This window comes from Meles meles, chromosome 5, assembly GCF_922984935.1.
Source record: "Meles meles chromosome 5, mMelMel3.1 paternal haplotype, whole genome shotgun sequence".
NCBI classification, from domain to species: domain Eukaryota; kingdom Metazoa; phylum Chordata; class Mammalia; order Carnivora; family Mustelidae; genus Meles; species Meles meles.
In genome coordinates, this window is record NC_060070.1 from 43,368,102 (window position 1) to 43,390,379 (window position 22,278).

Consider the following 22,278-nt stretch of genomic DNA (forward strand, 5'->3'; position numbering starts at 1 on the left):
TCTCAATATCATAAAACCACATAAGAAAAGACCATGACAAATATCATTGTCAATGGGGAAAATGTAGAGCTTTTCCCCTAAGGTCAGGTATACAGCAGGGATGTCCACTCTTGTTCTCACCACTTGTCTCACCATTGTTGTTCAACATAGTACTAGAAGTCTTAGCCTTAGCAATCAGACAACAAAAAGAAATAAAATGCATCTGAATCAGCAAAGAAGAAGTCAAACTCTCACTCTTTGAAGAGCACATATACTCTATGTGGAAAACCCAAAAGACTCCACCCCAAAATTGCTAGAACTCATATAGGAATTCAGCAAAATGGCAGGCTATAAAATCAATGCATTTCCATACACAAACAATGAGAGAGAAGAGAAATTAAGGAGTTGGTCCCATTTACAACTGTACCAAAAACCATAAAATACCTAGGAATAAACCTAACCAAAGAGGAAAAGGATCTGTACTCTGAAAACTATAGAACACTTATGAAAGAAACTGAGGAAGACACAAAGAAATGTAAAAATGTTCTATGCTTATGGATTGGAAGGAAAAATATTGTTAAAATGTCGATGCTGGAGGGGGAGATGAACTGTGAGAGACTGTGAACTCTGAGAAACAAACTGAGGGTTTTGGAGAGGAGAGGGTAGGGGATTGGGTGAGTCTGGTGGTGGGTATTATGGAGGGCACGTATTGCATGGAGCACTGGGCATGGTGCATAAACAATGAATTCTGGAACACTGAAAAGAAATAAAAATAAAGGCGAAAAAACCCCTAAACTTACACAGGAAAATAAAATATGCATTTCTTAATAAAGTCACAGAAATATAATATCCTTACAAATTACACATTTCCATGAAATATTTTGGAGGTGGACATTTATATGTCATCAAGATTTTAACTATGAAAGGATTTTTTTTTTCAAAATATGTATCAGTCTTTTTAAGAGCTGCAATGTGTCCTGAATAAATCACAGTGGAACAACAACAAAAAAAGCTGATGCTATAGAGCAATCTATACATTCAATGCAATCCCTATTATATACCATCAACTTTTTTCACAGAACTGGAACAAATAATAATAAAATTTGAATGGAACCAGAAAAGACCCCAAAGACCCAAAGGAATATTGAAAAAAAAGAAAAGAAAAAGAAACAAAAAACAAAGCAGGTTGCATCACAGTCCCAGACTTCAGGCTCTATTACAAAACTATAATCATCAACACAGTATGGTACTGGCACAAAAAGAGACACATAGATCAGAATAGAGAACCCAAAAATAAACCCTCAACTCTGTGGTCACCTAATCTTCAACAAAGCAGGAAAGAATATCCAATGGAAAAAAGATAGTCTCTTTAGTAAATGGTGTTGGTAAAATTGGACAGCTGCATGCAGAAGAATGAAACTGGACCATTTCCTTACATACACAAAAATAGACTCAAAATGGAAGAAAGACCTAAATGTGAGTCAGGAACCTCTCAAAATCCTAGAGGAGAACTCAGGCAGCAAACTCTTTGACCTCAGCCACCAACAACTTCTTGCTAGATATGTCTCCAAAGCAAAGGGAAACAAAGGCAAAAGTGAACTATTGGCACTTCATCAAGATAAAAAGCTTTTGCACAGCAAAGGAAACAGTTGACAAAACCAAAAGATGACTAACAGACTGAGAGAAGATATTTGGAAATGACCTTTCAGATAAAGGGCTGATATCCAAAAATCTATAAAGAACTTATCAAACTCAACATCCAAAGAATAAATGATCCAATCAAGAAATGGGCAGATGACAAAAACAGACATTTCTATGAAGAAGGCATACAATTGGCCAACAGACACATGAAAAAATGTTTCACATCACTCAGCATCAGGGAAATACATATCAAACACACAATGAGATACCATCAGACACCAGTCAGAATGGCTAAAATTAACAAGTCAGGAAACAACAGATATTGGCAAGGATGTGGAAAAAGGGGAACCCTCTTACATTGTTGGTGAGAAGGCAAGCTGGTGCAGACACTCTGGAAAACAGTATGGAGGTTCCTCAAGAAGTTAAAAATAGAGCCACCCTATGACCCAGCAATTTCACTACTGGGTATTTTCCCTGAAGATACAAAGGTAGTAATCTGAAGGGACAACTCCATCCCAATGTTTATAGAAACAGTGTCCACAATAGCCAAACAATGGAAAGAGCCCAGATGTCCGTGGACAGATGAATGGATAAAGAAGATGGTGTGTGTGTGTGTGTGTGTGTGTGTGTGTGTGTGTGTGTGTAATGGAATATTAATCAGCCATCAAAAAAAAGGAAATCTTGCCATGTGCGATGATGTAGGTGGAACTAGAGGGTATTATGCTGAGTGAAATAAGTCAATCAGAGAAAGAAAATTGTCATATGATCTCACTGATATGTGGAATTTAAGAAAAAAAACAGCATCATAGGGGAAGAGAGGAAACAATGAAATAAGACAAAACCAGAAAGGGAGATAAACCCTAAGAGACTCTATATTATAGGAAACAAACTGAGGGTTGATGGAGGGGGGAACTGGGGGGAATGGGGTAACTGAGTGATAGCCATTAAGGAGGATACATGATATAATTAGCATTGGGTATTATATAAGACTGATGAATCACTGACCTCTACCTCTGAAACCAGTAATATATGTTAATTGAATTTAAATTTTAAAAATTTTTAAAAGGTTAATTGACCATATGATTGTGGGTTTATTTCTGAGTTTTTTTTTTTTATTCTGTTCTATTGATCTATGTATATACCTTTGTGCCAATTCCATCCTGTTTTGATTACTACAGTTTTGTAAGATAACTTGAAGTCTAGAATTGTGCTACCTCCCACTTTGTTTTTTCTTTTTCAGGGTTGCTTAGGGTATTCTGGATATTTTGTGGTTCCATAGAAGTTTTGGGATTATTTGTTCTAGCTCTGTGAAAAATGCTGTCGGTATTTTGATAGGGATTGCATTAAATGTGTAGATTGTTTTGGGTAGCATAGACATTTTAACAATATTTGTTTTTCCAATCCATGAGCGTGGAATGTTTTTGCATGTTTTTGTTTCATCTTCCGTTTCTTTCATTGGCGTTTATAGTTTTCAGAGTATAAGTCTTTCACCTCTTTGGTTAGGTTTACTCCAATGTATCTTATTGTTTTTGATGCAGTTGTAATTGAGATTGATTCCCTTATTTCTCTTTCTGCTGCTTCATTATTGGTGTATAAAAATGCAACAGGTGGTGGATTCTGGAAATTTACTGAATTTGTTTATCAGTTTTAGTAGCTTTTGTTGGAATCTTTTGGGTTTCCTATATATAGTATCATATCATATGCAAATAGTGAAAATTTTACATCTTCTTTGCTGATTTGGATGCCTCTTATTATTTTTTGTTGTCTGATTGCTGTGGCTAGGACTTCCAGTATTCTGTTGAATAAAAGAGGTGAGAGAGGACATCCCCAACTTGTTCCTAACTGAAGAGGGAAAGCTCTGTTTTTCTCCATTTATGATGATCTTAGCCAGGGGATTTTCATATGTGGCTTTTGTTGTCTTCAGATATGTATCATGTTGATTGATTTGCAAATATTGAACCACCCTTGCAACCTGGGAATAAATCCAACTTGATCGTGGTGAGTACTTTTTTAAGGTATTGTTGGATTCAGTTTGTTAGTATTTCATTGAGAATTTTTGCATCTATATTTGTCAGGGATATTGGCATGTAGTTCTCTTTTCTAGCGGTGCCTTTATGCAATTTTGGTATCAGGGTAATTCAGGCATCATAGAATGAATTTGGAAGTTTTCTTTCCGTTTCTATTTCTTTGGAGTACTTTGAGAAGAATAGGTATTAACTCTTCTTTAAATGTTTGGTGGAATTTGTCTGTGAAACCATCTGGTCCTGGACTTTAGTTTGTTGGGAGTTTTTTGACTACTGATTCAATTTCTTTGTGGGTTATCAGTTTATTCAAGTTTTTTATTTCTTCCTGTTTCAGTTTATCCACTTCTTCCAGTTTGTCCAATTTGTTGGTTTATGGTTTTTCATAGCATTCTTTTATAATTGTTTGCGTTTCTGCAGTGTTGGTTGTGATTTCTCCTCTCTCATCTGTGATTTTATTTATTTGGGTCCTTTCTCTTTTTGATAAGTCTGGGTAAAGGTTTATCAATTTTATTAATTTTTTGAAGGACCACCTCCTTGTTTCACTGATCTGTTCTAAATTATATTTAATTTCTATATCATTTATTTCTGTTCTCTTTATGATTTCCTTTCTTCTGCTAACTTTAGACTTCATTTGTTGCTCTTTTTCTAGCTCCTTTAGGTGTAAGGTTAGGTTGCTTATTTGAGATTTTTCTTGCTTCTTGAGGTAGGCCTGTATTGCTATATATGTATCTCGTTGGACCACTTTTGCTGCATCCCAAAGTTTTTGGACTGCTGTGTTTTCATTTTTATTTGTTTCCATGTATTGTTTTTTTAATTTCCCCTTTGATTTTTCTGGTTAACCCATTCATTGTTAAGTAACATGTTGCTTAACCTCCATGTATTTGTGGTCTTTCTGGATTTTTTCTTGTGGTTGACTTCTAGTTTCATAGCATTGTGGTCAGAAAAGGTATATGGCTTGACCTCAGTTTTTTTGTATTTTCTGAGGCCTGTTTTGTGACCAAATATGTAATCTTCTATTCTGGAGAATGTTCTGTGTGCATGTGAAAGGAATGTGTATTCTGTTGTTTTAGAATGGAATGTTCTGAATATATCTATTAGGTCCATCCAGTCCTGCGTGTCATTCAAAGCCATTGTTTCCTTGCTTATTTTCTGTTTAGATGATCTGTCCATTGATGTAAATGGAGTATTAAAGTCCTCTACTATTATTCTATTATTCTAGTTCCTATATTCTTGTTATTAATTGTTTTACATATTTGGGTGCTCCCATGTTGGGTACATAAATATTTACAATTGTTATATCTTCTTGTTGGATTGTCCCCTTTATTATTATATAGTACCCCTTTTTGTTTTTTGTTACAGTCTTTGTTTTAAAGTCTAGTTTTTCTGATACAAGTATTGATACTCCTGTCTTCTTTTGACATCTATTTGCATAATAAATGTTTTTCATCCACTTACTTTCAGTATGCAGGTTGACTTCTGGGATATTTAGGATGATTTAATAGTTATCTAGTTGTGTTCATGGGACAAAGCAAGCCTTGGGTCCTCCTACTCCATTGTCATATTCCTGCTTCCCTCTCCTCTTTTTCCTTTTTTAATCTTTAAAATACAGTGGATGGAATTGTGAATACTGTTTGGAGGTTGTACTTGAAAGGTCTTATATTTGATTTTTTGTAAATCTTGGATTAATTTTAGGCAATTACTCTTGACTTCATAGATAGAGTCTATTTTTGCCCAACAAGTATAACCATTCTAAATGTATGTACCTAACAAGGTGTCAAAATATGTGAAGCAAAAATTGTTGGAACTGAAAGACAAATAGACAAATCCACTATTATATTGAGACTTCAACAACCTTCTTTTAAGTAGTTAAGAGATCAAGCAAGCGGAAGATAAGATACAGTTGGCCTGAAGAGCACTATCAATCAACTGGATCTAACTGACATTTATAAAATACTCTCATCTAACAACAAGCAGTTCACCTGGAGCATTCACCACATTTTGAGCCATAAGACATGCCTTAAGAGATATTTAAAAATGAAATTGTACAAAGCATGTCCTTAGACCACAGTCAAATTAAACTGCAAATCAAGAAAAGACTGCTGGAAAATCACCCAAATATTTGGTTATTAAACAACACACTTCCAAATAACACATGAGTCAAAGATAGGTCTCAAGGGTTTGGAAAAGAAGTATTTCAAACTAAATGAAGGTGAAAGTACAACTTACAAAATTTGTGGGATACAGAAAAAGCAGTGCTTGGAGGGAGTTTTATAGCATTGAATGCATATATTAAAATCAAAAATCAAAATCAATAAATCAAAATAAAAAATCAATAATCTGAGTTTTTACCTTGAGAAACTAGAAAAAGAAAAAAATTAAACCTAAAGTAAGCAGAAGAGAATTAATAATAAAAACTAGAACAGAAATCAATGAAATTGGAAATAGGAAGTCATTGGAGAAAATCAACAAAGCCAAAAGATGGTTCTTTCTGAAGATTGATTAATAAAGCTCTAGCTAGGATAACTAAGAAAAAACGAGAGAAGACACAAATTATTAACATCAGAAAGGAAAGAGGAAACATCACTATTGATCCCAAGTGGGATTTATTCCAGGTATGCAAGACTGTTGAGCATTTAAGAATCAATTAATGTAATCCATCATATCAGCATGCTAAAGGAAGAAAAATCAAATGATCATATCGATAGGTGTAGAAAAAGCATTTGACAAAATCCAACACACATTCATGATAAAAACTTTGAGCAAACTAGGAAAGAGGGGAACTTCATCAACTTGATCTATAACATCAACAAAAAACTCTACAGTTAACATCATACTTAATGGTGAGAAACTAGATGAGTTCTCCCTAAGAACAGGAAGAAGGTAAGGATGTCTGCTGTCACCACTTCTATTTTATATTATATTGGAAGTCCTAGCTAATGTACTAAGACAAGAAAAGGAAATAAAAAGTATACAGAATGGGAGAGAAGAAATACAACTATCTTTGTAGATGATATGATTGTCTATATAAAAAAATGTGAAAGAATCAACAAAAAAATCTGGAACTAATAAGAAATTGTACCACGATTTCAGGATATAAGGTTAATATATAAAAGTCAATTGCTTTCTTACATACCATCAACAAAAAGTTGGAATTTGAAATAACAACACACAGCTTTGCGCAGTGGCAGTATCGTAGCCAATGAGGTTTATCCGAGGCGCGATTATTGCTAATTGAAATAACAACACAATATCATTTATGTTAGCACCAAAAAAAAAAACCTTAGATACAAATAAATCTAACATGATATGTATAGGATAATCTAAATATTTGGAATGATATTCCATGTATATAGATAGGAAGGCTCAATATTTTCAAGTTGTCAGTTCTTTCCAACTTGATCTGTAAATTCAATGCAATTCCAATCAAAACCTCAGGTTGTAGATATCAACAAACTGAGTCTAAAGTTGTTTTTTTTTTTGAAGTTAAAACTTTTTTTAAATTTTAATTAATTTTTTTTCAACATAACAGTATTCATTGTTTTTGCACGATACCCAGTGCTCCATGCAATACGTGCCCTCCCTATTACCCACCACCTAGTTCCCCCAACCTCCCACCCCCGCCCATTCAAAACCCTCAGGTTGTTTTTCAGAGTCCATAGTCTCCTATGGTTCGCGTCCCCTTCCAATTTCCCTCAACTTCCTTCTCCTCTCCATCTCCCAATGTCTTCCTTGTCATTTGTTATGCTCCACAAATAAGTGAAACCATATGATACTTGACAGCAAAGGAAACAGTTAACAAAACCAAAAGACAGCTGACAGAATGGGAGAAGATATTTGCAAACGACATATCAGATAAAGGGCTAGTATCCAAAATCTATAAGGAACTTAGCAAACTCAACACCCAAAGAACAAACAATCCAATCAAGAAATGGGCAGAGGACATGAACAGACATTTCTGCAAAGAAGACATCCAGATGTCCAACAGGCACATGAAGAAGTGCTCCACATCACTCGGCAGCAGGGAAATACAAATCAAAACCACAATGAGATATCACCTCACACCAGTCAGAATGGCTAAAATTAACAAGTCAGGAAATGACAGATGCTGGCGAGGATGCAGAGAAAGGGGTACCCTCCTACACTGTTGGTGGGAATGCAAGCTGGTGCAACCACTCTGGAAAACAGCATGGAGGTTCCTCAAAATGTTGAAAATAGAACTACCCTATGACTCAGCAATTGCACTACTGGGTATTTACCCTAAAGATACAAACGTAGGGATCCGAAGGGGCACGTGTACCCGAATGTTTATAGCAGAAATGTCTACAATAGCCAAACTATGGAAAGAACCTAGATGTCTATCAACAGATGAATGGATAAAGAAGATGTGGTATATATACACAATGGAATACTATGCAGCCATCAAAAGAAATGAAATCTTGCCATTTGCGACGATGTGGATGGAACTAGAGGGTATCATGCTTAGTGAAATAAGTCAATTGGAGAAAGACAACTATCATATGATCTCCCTGATATGAGGACATGGAGATGCAACATGGGGGGTTAGGGGGATAGGAAAAGAATAAATGAAACAAGATGGGATTGGGAGGGAGACAAACCATAAATGACTCTTAATCTCACAAAACAAACTGAGGGTTGCTGGGGGAGGAGGGGTTGGGAGAGGGGGAGGGGGTTATGGACATTGGGGAGGGTGTGTGCTACCATGAGTGCTGTGAAGTGTGTAAACCTGGTGATTCACAGACCTGTACCCCTGGGGATAAAAATACATTATATGTTTATTTAAAAAAAAAAAAAAAGGATGAATACCCAACTTTTGTAGCAACATGGACGGGACTGGAAGCAGAGAGAGTCTAAAGTTTATATGGAAAGGTAAAAGAACCAGACTAGCCAACACATTATTTAAAAGAGAAAAACGGGTTCCTGGACAGCTCAGTTGTTTAAGCATGAGCCTTCTGCTCAGGACATGATTTCAGGTCCTGGGATTGAGCCCTGGGTCAGGATTGAGTTTGCTTCTCTATCTCCCTCTGTCCCTCCCTCCTCAAATAAAAAAATAAAATCTTTAAAAGAGAAGAAGAAAATCAGAAGACTAACACTGCCTGTCTTCAAGATTTTATATAAAACTACAGAAATCAAGACAAGGTGATCTTGGGGGGGAAATGGATAAGTAGTTCAATGGAAAAAAAGAGATCCCAGAAATACACCCAAACAAATATAATCAGAAGATCTTTGACAAGGAAACAAAGGTAATCCAACAGAGAAAGGACTGCCTTTTTAACAAATGGTGTTAGAACAACTGGTTATCCACATGCAAAAAAATTAAGTCAAAAGGATCGCAGCCTTAAAGGTAAAACGCAAGGTGTAAAACCACTGGAAGATAACATGAGAGAAAATCTAGGGGGTCTTGGGTTTGAAAATAATTTCTTAGATACAACACAAAAAAACTTGATCCATGAAAGATAAAACTGATTCGTTTAACGTCATTAAAATTTTAAAATTTCTGCTCTATGAGAGACACTGTTAAGAGAATGAAAAGACAAGCCACAGACTGAGAGGAAATATTTGCAAAGCATGTATCTGGTAAACGACTGGTGATCCACATTATACAAAGAACTCTCAAAGCTCAATGACAAAACAAATCATTTGTAAAAATGGGCAAAATATCTGAACAGTCATCTCATCATAGAAGAAATACAGATGGCAAATAAGCCTATGAAAAGAAGCTCAACACTATATATCATTAGGGAACTGTGAATTAAAACAACAATGATATATCGCTACATACCTAAAATCCAAAACACTGACACACCAAAAGCTGGCAAGAACATGGAGCAGCAGAAATTCTCATTCATTGCTGCTGGACATGCAAAACGGTATGGTCACTTTGGGAGACAGTTTGGCAGTGTTTACAAAACTAAACATACTCTTACCATATCATACAGCAGTTGAACTCCTTGGTATATTCTCAGAATGAGTTGAAAACTATATCCACACAAACAACCTTCACACAAATGTGTTTATGGCAGCTTTATTCATATTGTTAAAACTTAGAGGGAACCAAGGCATGCATACGGTTAAATGAAAGAAGCTAATCTGAAAAGGCTGCATACAGTATAATTCCAACTACATAACATTATGAGGATAACATGAAGATAACATAACATACATAACATTATGAAGATAATAAGATTAATCATGCCAGGGGGCCTGGGTGGCTCAGATGGTTAAGCATCTGCCTTCAGCTCAGGTCACGATCCCAGGGTCCCGTGATCGAGTTCCGCGTCAGGCTCCCAGCTCAGTGGGAAGCCTGCTTCTCCCTCTGCCTCTCCCCCTGCTTGTGCCATCTCTGTCTCTCTCTCTTTCTCTCTTAACTGGATAAATATTATCTTAAAAAAAAAAAAGATTAATCATGCCAGAGGTTCAGGGGAAGGGAGAGATAAATGGGAGCACAGTGATTTTTAGGGCAGGAAAACTATTCTGTATGCTATTTTAATGGTGGATATACGGCATTATTTGTCAAACACTGCAAACCCTAATGTAAACTATGGATGTTAGTCAATACTAATATATCAATATTGGTTCTTCAGTGTATCAAATGTACCACACTGTTGCAAACTGCTTAATAATAGGGGAAAGTGGAGATAGAGAGTAGGAGGAAGGATGGAGTTTCCCGTACCATATGGGAACTTGCTATACTTTTTGCTCAATTTTTCTGTAAACCTAAAAGTGCTCAAAAAGTAGTTAATTTTTTATTAAAAAGAAGAGAGAGAGTCAAAGTAGGGAAAACGGTGAGCACAGGCTGTACTTCCCAAACTTTTCTCAACCTGTTCATGGTAGGGGGTGACCCTCCAGGAGGCTTTAGCTACTTCCAGCCTTACTCAGAAAATTACTGAGCACAATATGTCAACACACCTGCAGTGCATTTATGGCTTAGGCTGCAGAACACCTGTTGGGAAATTTTGCTCAAAGAAAACAAGAGAGAAAAACTGAATTTTAATGGTAGTTTTAATTATCATTGTGAAAAATTATGAGCTGCATACTGATTAATTAGCAAATTTGGAAATAATTATTTCTCTTGCTGGCAAGATGTGGTGAAGCTAGAATGCTTTAACAATGCAGGTTTCAAAATGTTACAGACCTTTTCTAAATTCCACAAGTTTTTAAAACTCTATAATATTCTATACTTGAATTCAGTAATTCTATTACTGGTAATTTATGCTATGGAAATGAATTTAATGAATTAATATTGTAAAAGAATGTTTGTTACTACATTATTTATAATGACAAAACATGGAAGCTATCCGAATATCCATATAAAAGGAGAGTGATTAAACAATCTCTGTGCATCAACACAATAGAATGTGACACAGACATTACAAATCATGATTAGGAAGTTTGATTATGATTGGAATTGTTAATCATCATGATTACAATTAGCTCAACATAGCAGTATATGAAAAAGTATAAATACAAAATCGTTAAATACACATTCTTTTCATTGAACCTCCACAAGTTTGTACACGCTCACCCCTTAGCTTGGAATAAACAAATCAGTGTATAATAAAACTATGTAAAAGTCATATGTGAATATACAAATACCAAAAAGGCTTTGAAGTTGAAAAACCACATGGTAAGATTCAGGTTTTCTTTGTAATTTTAAAATTTTTGTCACTGTATAGTAAATGATGAACAGTGCTATCTAGCATAACACTCTCCTAGTCCATTAGGGATTAAAGACACTTGAATGATCACATTTAAACAGTCATCATGGCAGTACCAACACTGGCAAAAAAAAAAAAAAGTCCTGAAAATTGAGGTGCCTTTCCAGATAATTTAACATCCTGACCTCCCCCTCATCTACCCCCCTAATATTTATTTTTTTGACAGGTCACAACCAGGCAGAGAGGCAGGGGGAAGCAGGCTCCCCACTGGGCAGAGAGCCCTATGTGGGGCTTGATCTCAAGACCCTGGGATCATAACCTGAGGGGAAGGCAGAGGCTTACCCCACTGAGCCACCCAGGTGCCCCCCATCACTTGTTAAAATTAGATAATTGAAACAGGCTTTCTCCCCCATAGATAACTGTCTCAACTCTCAACTCACTTTGCTAGTTAAAATAAGTTACAACAGTCTTTCTCAAAGTTTAATTGTATGTGAATCACCTGGGGATCTTGTTAAAAGGCAATTTGATTTGGTGGATTTAGGGGAGGGCTGAGAGTCTTACTTTCTAATAAGTTCCCAGGTGATGCTACTGGCCCAAAGACAATTCTTCATTAACAAATCATAAAGCAATGGAGTAATTTACTTATCTAGTTAATCCAGATAATTCATGTGCTTGCACGCACATATATATATGTGTATATGTGTATACCCATGAATGCACACATGTATATTTTAAGTGTTCTGTCAGGTTTGGCCAACAACATTAAGCAAATTTTGGAAGTTGCCCAATTTACATTGCAATTAATGCTATCTAGACAACCTACTCACCTTAGTTTTCTTATTTTTTAAACAAAAATTATAAATTGTGGGTTACCTACTATTCCTAAATTCTGTGCAGAAGAAAGAGAAATGTTGAATCCGATCATTCTTGGCTGAGGTTTGACTTGTTCAATGATAAAAGCAAAATTTGGTTGTAAATGTTCAAAAAGCACCAGTAGACTCTTAAAATTCTTGCTGATGGAGTTGACATCTAGCATTCTTCTTTCTCATAGACTATGCTCCATAAACATTTGTTCGGTGAATGCCTCATGAACACTTACAGCTATATCTCTGTAATGCATACGCTGTAGCAATTTTCAGCTACTGGCTGAAAACATCTTTTTTTCATGGTGTTCTCAAATGATAACCTGATAGACTTCAAGTATAATGAAAGTATTCATTTTGTGGAAAATCTTAAATCAGTGAGATGCTGTTTTCCAAGACATAGTGCTTGAATTGCTAATATCTTCTAGAGTCAGTGAGTAACTCTCATGGATTTTTTTTTTCCCAGACACTGTCCTCAGCAAAAATACTGCTAAGAGATCAGGGCACATCTGCAGCCAGCATCCGAAGTACTCTTCTCACTTTTCTTTGCATAGATAATGCACTGCTTTCCCCCACTGAATAGGGATTGTTGCCATAGTAATTTTTTAAAACACTCCTATATCAATATTAGAACTGCAGAAAAGTATCCTAGATATGCTAAGCAACTTGGGAGTCTAAAACTATACCCTCACTCTTGTTTATTTGTTCAACTGTGGAATAAAGATTTAAGCAACTTCTCATGATTGGTCAGTTCTGTGATGCGAAGAATTAGTCCACAAACAAGGGTCCGGTGAATGCTTCCCAAGCAAGGGTCTATGTGAGCAGCTAGATAACAACAATGTTAAATGCAGAGGCTGGGTATCCGCCAATCTGGAAAAAAGTACACTGCTGTATGCATCAGGGGGTCAGGATCCCAGCTGTTCCTTAAAATGCACACTGTAATTTTTACCGTTTTATCAGTTCACCTAAGAAAATTAAGTATCTTTCTTGTTTTACTGTCTATTCATCGTTAGCTTCCCATCACAATTCCCAACTTGTCCACATAAATACCACATAGTACCACACAAACCCTTCACAGAATATGAGAAACAAGTTTTAATTCCTTATATTATTAAATGTTTAGAAACATTCAGATGGTTTAGAATCAAGAGCAAGAAGAAAGAAATAGACCAATTATGTGTCTGCTTCCTTCTGTAACAAAGCTGCACATACACAGGCGGTGCTTATTACGCCGAGATGTAGACATTTATTCCAAAAGAGCCCATTATCTTCAAGTGCTATTACACAAAGCTCCTCAAATTATCCCAGTAATGAATGTGCCTCTGAGGAGCTGAGTAGGAAGAAGCCTGAGTCCCAGCTGCAGCCCTGCTTCTAGCCATTGACCCTGAGCAAGTCATTTTACCTTTCCCAAGCCTGGTTTCTGGTGTCAAAAAGATGAAGCTATTCTTCACAATCTGAATACCCTTCTAACTATAAAACCCTATGGCTCCATGATACAGTAAAATGTCGGGATCCCTTCCTTCATCATTCTTTTTGGGTTTTCTGCCCCACTTTTTATATTCCTTACTAATATTCCTTATAGTACTAAGTATCTGTTCTCATGGAGCCTTGGCAGTAAACAGAACCTATCTGTCAAAAAGATTTAATTCAGGGTTTTCCCAGTCATAGTATAGGAATAAATTCAAGGATTCACTCTAGGAGCTATAACTTCAGGGAGGATACTTGTAATATCAAAATTTAAAAATACGTACATGACAACTAAAACGTGAGCATTATCAAGTAACTGATCAAGTTGCCTTAATTTTCTGTAGATCCAAATTTAGAAATATAAAATAATGCCATGCCATATATGGTTTCTAACCATAGTCCTGTATTATTCTCCTATTGTGGACTTGATTGAAATTATGTAAAGCTAGTCCATTGATTTGTAAAATAATATTTGGCTGTTAAAATGCAAACTATTTTCAATATAAATTATCCCTTGTTTGACTGGTCATAACAGACACTTTAGTTATATGAAAAGTACTCAAAGTGGGGGCTTAGAATGCTAAATTATAATTTAAACATTATTTGGCATAAGGTTGTGCCACTAAGTGACTTCCTGGTTATCTTCATATGGCAAAGTGCCATGTACCCAAGTAATTGAAAACTGACTACATTTTCATTAGTTAGAAATTTCCCTTCATCTCCTCCTTTTCTCCCAGTCATCGCTGGCCACTAAAACTTTCCTCACCAGTATCTATTTCTTTAGTTGGAAAAAGTTCAGAAACAATATTGTGTGGGGCCCCTAGATATCTAGATGTTAGGGAAGTAGTGATATAAATAAGCATATTCAGGAACTCTCTCAAATTAAATAGAGTTAATAATTGTGACTTCCATAATTAAACAGAGCTTTATACCATTCTGTCAACATCAGGCAACATGGCAGAATAGTCTGGTGTGACCAGAGTCCCTCCCTGCATCATCGTTCCTACGTATAGCTCCCGAAACATAGACATGCTGGATAAAACAGGACAACATCATAATTCAAGCCTAGCACAAAAGAAAGGTAAAGATACAGGAAGAAGACACCAAGAAGCCAAAATCAGAGTAGTGTGTCATAGAAGTAGCCTAAAGGTGCCAGAAGGGGAAGACCAAGGGACAGCTAGCTCAAGGATAAGGAGTTCAACCTGGACCCCATCAGGCTTGGAGCCAAACAGGACCCTGGGAGTGAAGGTTAGAGCTAAGAAGCATGGCCTGCTCTAGGAAAAAGGAAGCAGAAAAACTCCCCACTAATTTGCAAAAAGCTTGAGAAAAATCGTTGTTTGTCTGGGGCCTTCAGTTAGAAAACAGTCACCAGAGGCGTGCCTGGGTGGCTCAGTGGGTTAAAGCCTCTGCCTTCGGCTCAGGTCATGATCTCAGGGTCCTGGGATGGAGGCCCGCATCATCAGTGGGGAGCCTGCTTTCCCCTCTCTTTGCCTGCCTCTCTGCCTATTTGTGATCTCTGTCTGCCAAAGAAAGAAAGAAAGAAGGAAAAAAAGAAAACAGTCACTAGAAATCAAAATCCAAGCTCTGTGACATGTGGGTATACAATTCGAATTTATACTATCTGCATGCTAAGGAAGGCCAAGAAACAAGCCTTAAAATTGTCCCAGAGCTATTGACACCCTAGGGCCCAGAGGAAGGAATTCCAACTGAGGGGATCTGGGAAGGCCTCTAGTGGTATTTAAATCAGAGCTTGGAGGATAAACAGAATTTCAACAGACATAATTAGGGGAGGAGTATTCCAGGTGGGGGCCTACTGGGCAAAGTCACAGAAAGGGATATGTGCCATAAAGGGGTTTGTGAAGCGAGACTTGGGAAAACAGGCTGAATGGGGGTAGATTAGAGAGACAATATGGTCAAAGCTTTTTCATTGTGAAAATAGTATGTGTTCAAGTTGATTGCAAATGTCATAACGTATAAGGCAAGTAACGAAGGCTTGTTTCTTTCTGCTGTATAATGAATACTATGAATAATGAATGATATGAATGAGTGAAAGGATTATTTAATACTGGCTAACCTCCCCTGGAGTTTTCTTGGACTAAATTATTGCTCACCTTCAGATAAATAAATCCTTGGTGGGGCTACTCACCATGCCATTTTCTATAGAGAAGATCAAATGAGAGCAGCTCAGTCTTCATGTAATTTGGAGCATCAGTCTTTGTTATTTTCAATTTAGGGCTCATATTTGCAACCACTGTTTGTATGGTATGTCTCACTCAATCACAAACAACCTCTCATTGAATCTCAGTTTTTAGCTGCCTTGGGAGATCATTACTTATCCCCTGATACCTTCCCTGGGATCTCCCTAAATTATATTTTATACGGTCTACATTGAAAAGCAAATCATACTAAAAGAACCTTGCAAAGATATTGACTTGTTGTTTTGCATGATGGGGTGGATGTCACATAGAAGCTTAATTTTATTAATAAGCTTTTTCAATAAAGAGCCAAATAGTAAATACTTAGGCTCTGTGGTGCTATCTGCAGTCTCTATCACATATTCTTTGTTTGTTTGTTTGTTTGTTTTATAATATTTTTAAAAAAGTAAAAACCACAGGGCACCTGGGTGCCTCAGTTGGTTAAGATCTGCCTTCAACTCAGGTCATGATCCCAAGATCCTGGGTCAAGCCCCCTGTCAGGTTCCCTGCTCAGCGAGGAGTCTACTTCTCCCTCTACCCTTCTCCCTGCACATGCTCTCTCTCTCTGAAATAAAATCTTTTTTAAAAACATGAAAAACAGTCTTAGCTCACAAGCTATACAAAAACAAGCGAAGACCAGATTTGCCCACCAGCTATACTTTACAAAGCCCTGCTATAGATTAATCCAAGGAATACAGCATTTTTGGCATTTAATTACCAAAAAGTCCGGAGCTAGCATGAGTGAATGCCTGAGACCCTGAGGGATGACCGTTGGAGTGCTGAGACCAGTTAACAGTGAATGTTAGGAACGCAAGACCATGCTTGCCTGAGCAACCAGAGCATCCATCAAAAGGAAATCATTTTCAAAGTGAAATCATGCTTGCATGACGAACAGCAGAATATCAATCCAAACAGATGTGTAGGAGGCAATAGAAAGTCAGAGTCATGGAACAGTAGATTATTAAAAGCAAATGAACTTACAGAGAAGATGTATAAAAATAGTTAGAATGGAAGTTTAAGGAAGACCCTATATCAAAACGCAACTGTACCGTGCTGCATCACCTACCCCCCAAATTCGAGTCATTTAAGACCAGCTGACCACTTATTATAATTATAAACTTATACGTAAAATATCAAGCTCTGGTTCTGGAGAAAAGGGGAAGAACATTGAGAAAGAGTAAGAGAGGGCAGAGGAGGAAAGGTAGGAAGGAAAAGGAAAGTTGGGGAGAGAACAGTGAAAGGAAAGGAGAAGAACAATAGCATAACATCTAATAAATCTTTAAAGGTGACCACTGGCATTCGTCTTAATCCTAAAGACACTGCCAGGAGCAACAGCAACCAAAGTATCTGTTTTTCTTCTCTTCATTTCCTCCTACAAGGATATATAACATAGGACCAGGACTAGTCACATGACCACACCCAGCTGCAGGGAGGCTGGGAAGTGTATAAAATAAGCAAATTGCCTTATCAGGAGGAAAGGGGCCATAGTGTTGGGGGAGGCTGTGACAGTCTTTGCCACACATGGCTAATGTTACTTTCACCTCATTGTGGTGATTGAATATTTTTCACTTAAGCCAGAGATCTGAAACCACAGGATATTTAGGAAGCATTCAGAGCCACAGGCATGTAACTGGTCAAAGTATTTTAGTGGACGGACATTAGTAAACACTAGTACATTAAATAGAAATGAATGCGCATAAAATGTACTGCTCTTTTAAGCTATTAAAAAAACATGACAATAACCTTGAAAGAACAATAGTAATATTAAAGGTAAGTTCTTTGACATGAAAACAATTTAAAAGTACTGTTCGACAGGGAGAATATATTCACAATACACATACCTGACAAAAGATTTGTATCCAGGTTATCTAAAGAACTCTTAGAACTCAACAATAAAAAGGCAAATAGCTCAATTTAAACATGGGCAAAAGATTTAACAGACACTAAAAAGAAGATATATAAATGGCAAATAACTGCAAAAAAAGATGCTCAATGTCATCAGTCACCAGGGAATATAATTAAATTGGAAGGGGAGATGAACCATGAGAGACTATGGACTCTGAAAAACAATCTAAGGGTTTTGAAGGGGCAGGGTGTGGGAGGTTGGGGGAGCCAGGTCGTGGGTATTACGGAGGGCACGTATTGCATGGAGCACTGGGTGTGGTGCATAAACAATGAATTCTGTTACATTGAATTATGTTACACTGAAAATAAATTTAAAAAAAACCAAAGCCACAATGGGATTCCTGTATACATGCAGTAGAATGGCTATAAGTAAAAAGGCAACCAAGTGTTGGCGGGTAGAGAAACATGGAACTCTTTCCATTGCTGATGGGAATGCAAAGTAGTATAAGCACTTTGAAGAACAATTTGGCAGTTTCTAATGAAGTTAACATGCAGTCCAGCAATATTATTCATTAGTATTTACCCAAGAGAAATGAAGACATGTGTTCCCCAAAATATCTGAACATCCACACCAGTTGTATTCATAATCTCAAAACATCTAGACACTATCCAAATGTCCATCAACAGGTGAATGAATAATCAAAGTGTAGTTTATTTCTACAATGGAATTCTACTCATAAATAAAAAGGACAAACTACTATACTGAACACCCTAGACGAATCTCAAAAATGTCTACTCTATGAACGAAGGCAGACACATAAAAATACATAATGATGATCCCATTTATGCAATTACAGAATAGATTAAGCTAATCTATAGTGACAAAATGCAGGTAACTGTGAAATCATGGATTCATTTATTCATTAAACATGTATTCACCTAACACCTATTATGTGGTAAACATTGATCTAGGTGCTGAGGATTAAAGGATACATGATATTGTTCCTACTGTTAGCAAGCTCAGTCTCATGGAGGACTTGAGCTTAAAACCAGTAATGTCCATGCAGGGTAACAGGTTTTATAATAGAGGTGAGTCCACACAGTACAATTGGTATTCAAAGGAGCCACACATCTGCTTGAGGTCATTAGGAAAAACTTCACTAAGAAAATGCTTGAGTTGGATGTTGAAGGATGAGTGTGCACTTCCCAAAAAGTCCAGGGGAGGCAGTATGCCCATACACAGAAAGAAACATGTTGAAAGTATACAGATGAGAAATGGTTTCATGCCATAACACTTTGGGGTGGATGGTAAGTTTCATGCAAGTGATGGGGTTGTGCCCTCATCAGGAAGGAGTATTTTGACCTTTGTCCTACATGCATTGAGCAACCATGAAAGGTTTTAAGCAGAAGAGGGAGAGTTCAGATTTGCAATTCTAACAAAAGCAATGAAATGAGGTTCATTGTGGTTAATTTATTAAAGAACTAGACTAGGGGCGCCTGGCTGGCTCAGTGGGTTAAAGCCTCTGCCTTCGGCTCAGGTCATGATCTCAGGGTCCTGGGATCGAGCCCCGCATCGGGCTCTCTGCTCCGCGGGGAGCCTGCTTCCTCCTCTCTCTCTGCCTGCCTCTCTGCCTTGTTGTGATTTCTCTCTGTCAAATAAATAAAATATTAAGAAAAAAAAAGAGAACTAGACTCAGTTGTTAGTAAAGATCTCAGCAAGAACAACTTACTTTATCAGAGCCTACAAATACTCCACATGGCCTGGCCACTACCCTACTCTCTAGTCTCATTTCCTGTCACATTCTCTCTTAATCACTGTTCTCTAGTCACTGATCTTTCTGCTTTTCCTTGGACACTACAGGCTCACTCCTGCCTTGGAACTTTGCATTAATTTTTGCTCTCTGGTTCCTTATTATTTTAGCCAGCATTCAAATAACACCTGTCACAGAAAACCTTTCCCTGACCTCCTTTATCAAATGATTCCGTCTTCTTCATTAACTCATTATTTTCTTACTGAATCTTCCCCTAGTATCAAGTGCCATGAAAGGTCTAAGATTTTACATTGCAAGCTAAGTTAGCCTACCACAGTCTCAAAAATCCTGGCAGAAGACAGGAGATGTCTGGGTTAGGCAGAGGACCTTATTACCTATAATACAATATGTGCCATAAACTTCATGTTTGTATCAATGCTTCTTGCTATCCAAGTCCCAGAGATGAAAAGTGTGGTTCAGTATCAATGAAACTAGAAGCTGGTTTTTTGAAAGAATTAATAAGATCGATAAACCATTGGCCACACTAATCCAAAAGAAAAGAGAGAAAGCCCAAATTAATAAAATTATGAATGAAAAGGGAGAGATCATAACTAACACCAAGGAAATAGAAACAATCATCAGAAATTATTACCAACAGTTATATGCCAATAAGCTAAGCAACCTAGATGAAATGGATGCATTCCTGGAAAGCTACAAACTCCCAAAATTGAACCAGGAAGAAATTGACAACCTGAATAGACCGATATCTAGTAATGAGATTGAAGCAGTGATCAAAAACCTCCCAAAAAACAAGAGCCCAGGACCTGACGGATTCCCTGGGGAATTCTACCAAACTTTCAAAGAAGAAATAACACCAATTCTCCTGAAGCTGTTCCAAAAAATTGAAGCAGAAGGAAAACTTCCAGACTCTTTTTATGAAGCCAGCATTACCCTGATCCCCAAACCAGGCAAAGACCCTACCAAAAAGGAGAATTTCAGACCAATATCACTGATGAATATGGATGCAAAGATTCTCAACAAGATCCTAGCAAACAGGATCCAGCAGCACATTAAAAAGATTATCCACCATGACCAGGTGGGATTCATCCCTGGCTTGCAAGGTTGGTTCAACATTCGCAAATCAATCAGTGTGATAGAACACATCAATAAGAGAAGAGAGAAGAACCACATGGTCCTCTCAATTGATGCAGAAAAAGCATTTGACAAAATCCAGCATCCGTTCCTGATGAAAACGCTTCAAAGTATAGGGATAGAGGGAACATTCCTGAACTTCATAAAATCTATCTATGAAAGACCCACAGCAAATATCATCCTCAATGGGAAAAAGCTTGCAGCCTTCCCGTTGAGATCAGGAACACGACAAGGATGCCCACTCTCACCACTCTTGTTCAACATAGTATTAGAAGTTCTAGCAATGGCAATCAGACAACAAAGAGAAATAAAAGGTATCCAAATTGGCAAGGAAGAAGTCAAACTCTCTCTCTTCGCAGATGACATGATTCTTTATATGGAAAACCCCAAAGACTCCACCCCCAAACTACTAGAACTCATACAGCAATTCAGCAACGTGGCAGGATACAAAGTCAATGTACAGAAATCAGTGGCTTTCTTATACACTAACAATGAAAATACAGAAAGGGAAATTAGAGAATCGATTCCATTTACTATAGCACCAAAAACCATAAGATACCTGGGCATAAACCTAACCAAAGAAGTAAAGGACCTGTACTCGAGGAACTACAGAACACTCATGAAAGAAATTGAAGAAGACACAAAAAGATGGAAGACTGTTCCATGCTCTTGGATTGGAAGAATAAACATTGTTAAAATGTCTATACTGCCTAGAGCAATCTATACTTTTAATGCCATTCCGATCAAAATTCCACCGATATTTTTCAAAGAGCTGGAGCAAATAATCCTAAAATTTGTATGGAGTCAGAAGAGACCCCGAATTGCTAAGGAAATGTTGAAAAACAAAAACAAAACTGGCGGCATCACGTTACCCGATTTCAAGCTTTACTACAAAGCTGTGATCACCAAGACAGCGTGGTACTGGCATAAAAACAGACACATAGACCAGTGGAACAGAGTGGAGAGCCCAGATATGGACCCTCAACTCTATGGTCAAATAATCTTCGACAAAACAGGAAAAAATATTCAATGGAAAAAAGACAGTCTCTTCAATAAATGGTGCTGGGAAAACTGGACAGCGATATGTAGAAGAATGAAACTCGACCATTCTCTTACACCGTTCACAAAGATAAACTCGAAATGGATAAAAGACCTCAACGTGAGACAGGAATCTATCAGAATCCTAGAGGAGAACATAGGCAGTAACCTCTTCGATATCAGCCACAGCAACTTCTTTCAAGATAAGTCTCCAAAGGCCAAGGAAACAAAAGCAAAAATGAACTTTTGGGACTTCATCAAGATCAAAAGCTTCTGCACAGCAAAGGAAACAGTCAACAAAACAAAGAGGCAACCCACGGAATGGGAGAAGATATTTGTAAATGACAGTACAGACAAAAGGTTGATATCCAGGATCTACAAAGAACTTCTCAAACTCAACACACACAAAACAGATAATCATATCAAAAAATGGGCAGAAGATATGAACAGACACTTCTCCAACGAAGACATACAAATGGCTATCAGACACATAAAAAAATGTTCATCATCACTAGCCATCAGGGAGATTCAAATTAAAACAACATTGAGATACCACCTAACACCAGTTAGAATGGCCAAAATTAGCAAGACAGGAAACAACGTGTGCTGGAGAGGATGTGGAGAAAGGGGAACCCTCTTACACTGTT

The 22,278-nt window shown here is 37.3% G+C and overlaps 1 pseudogene; it reads left to right on the forward strand.

Moving 5' to 3' along the window:
* Positions 1-6,814: 6,814 nt before the first annotated feature.
* LOC123942799 lies at positions 6,815-6,973 on the forward strand (annotated as a pseudogene).
* The last annotated feature ends 15,305 nt before the right edge of the window (positions 6,974-22,278 follow it).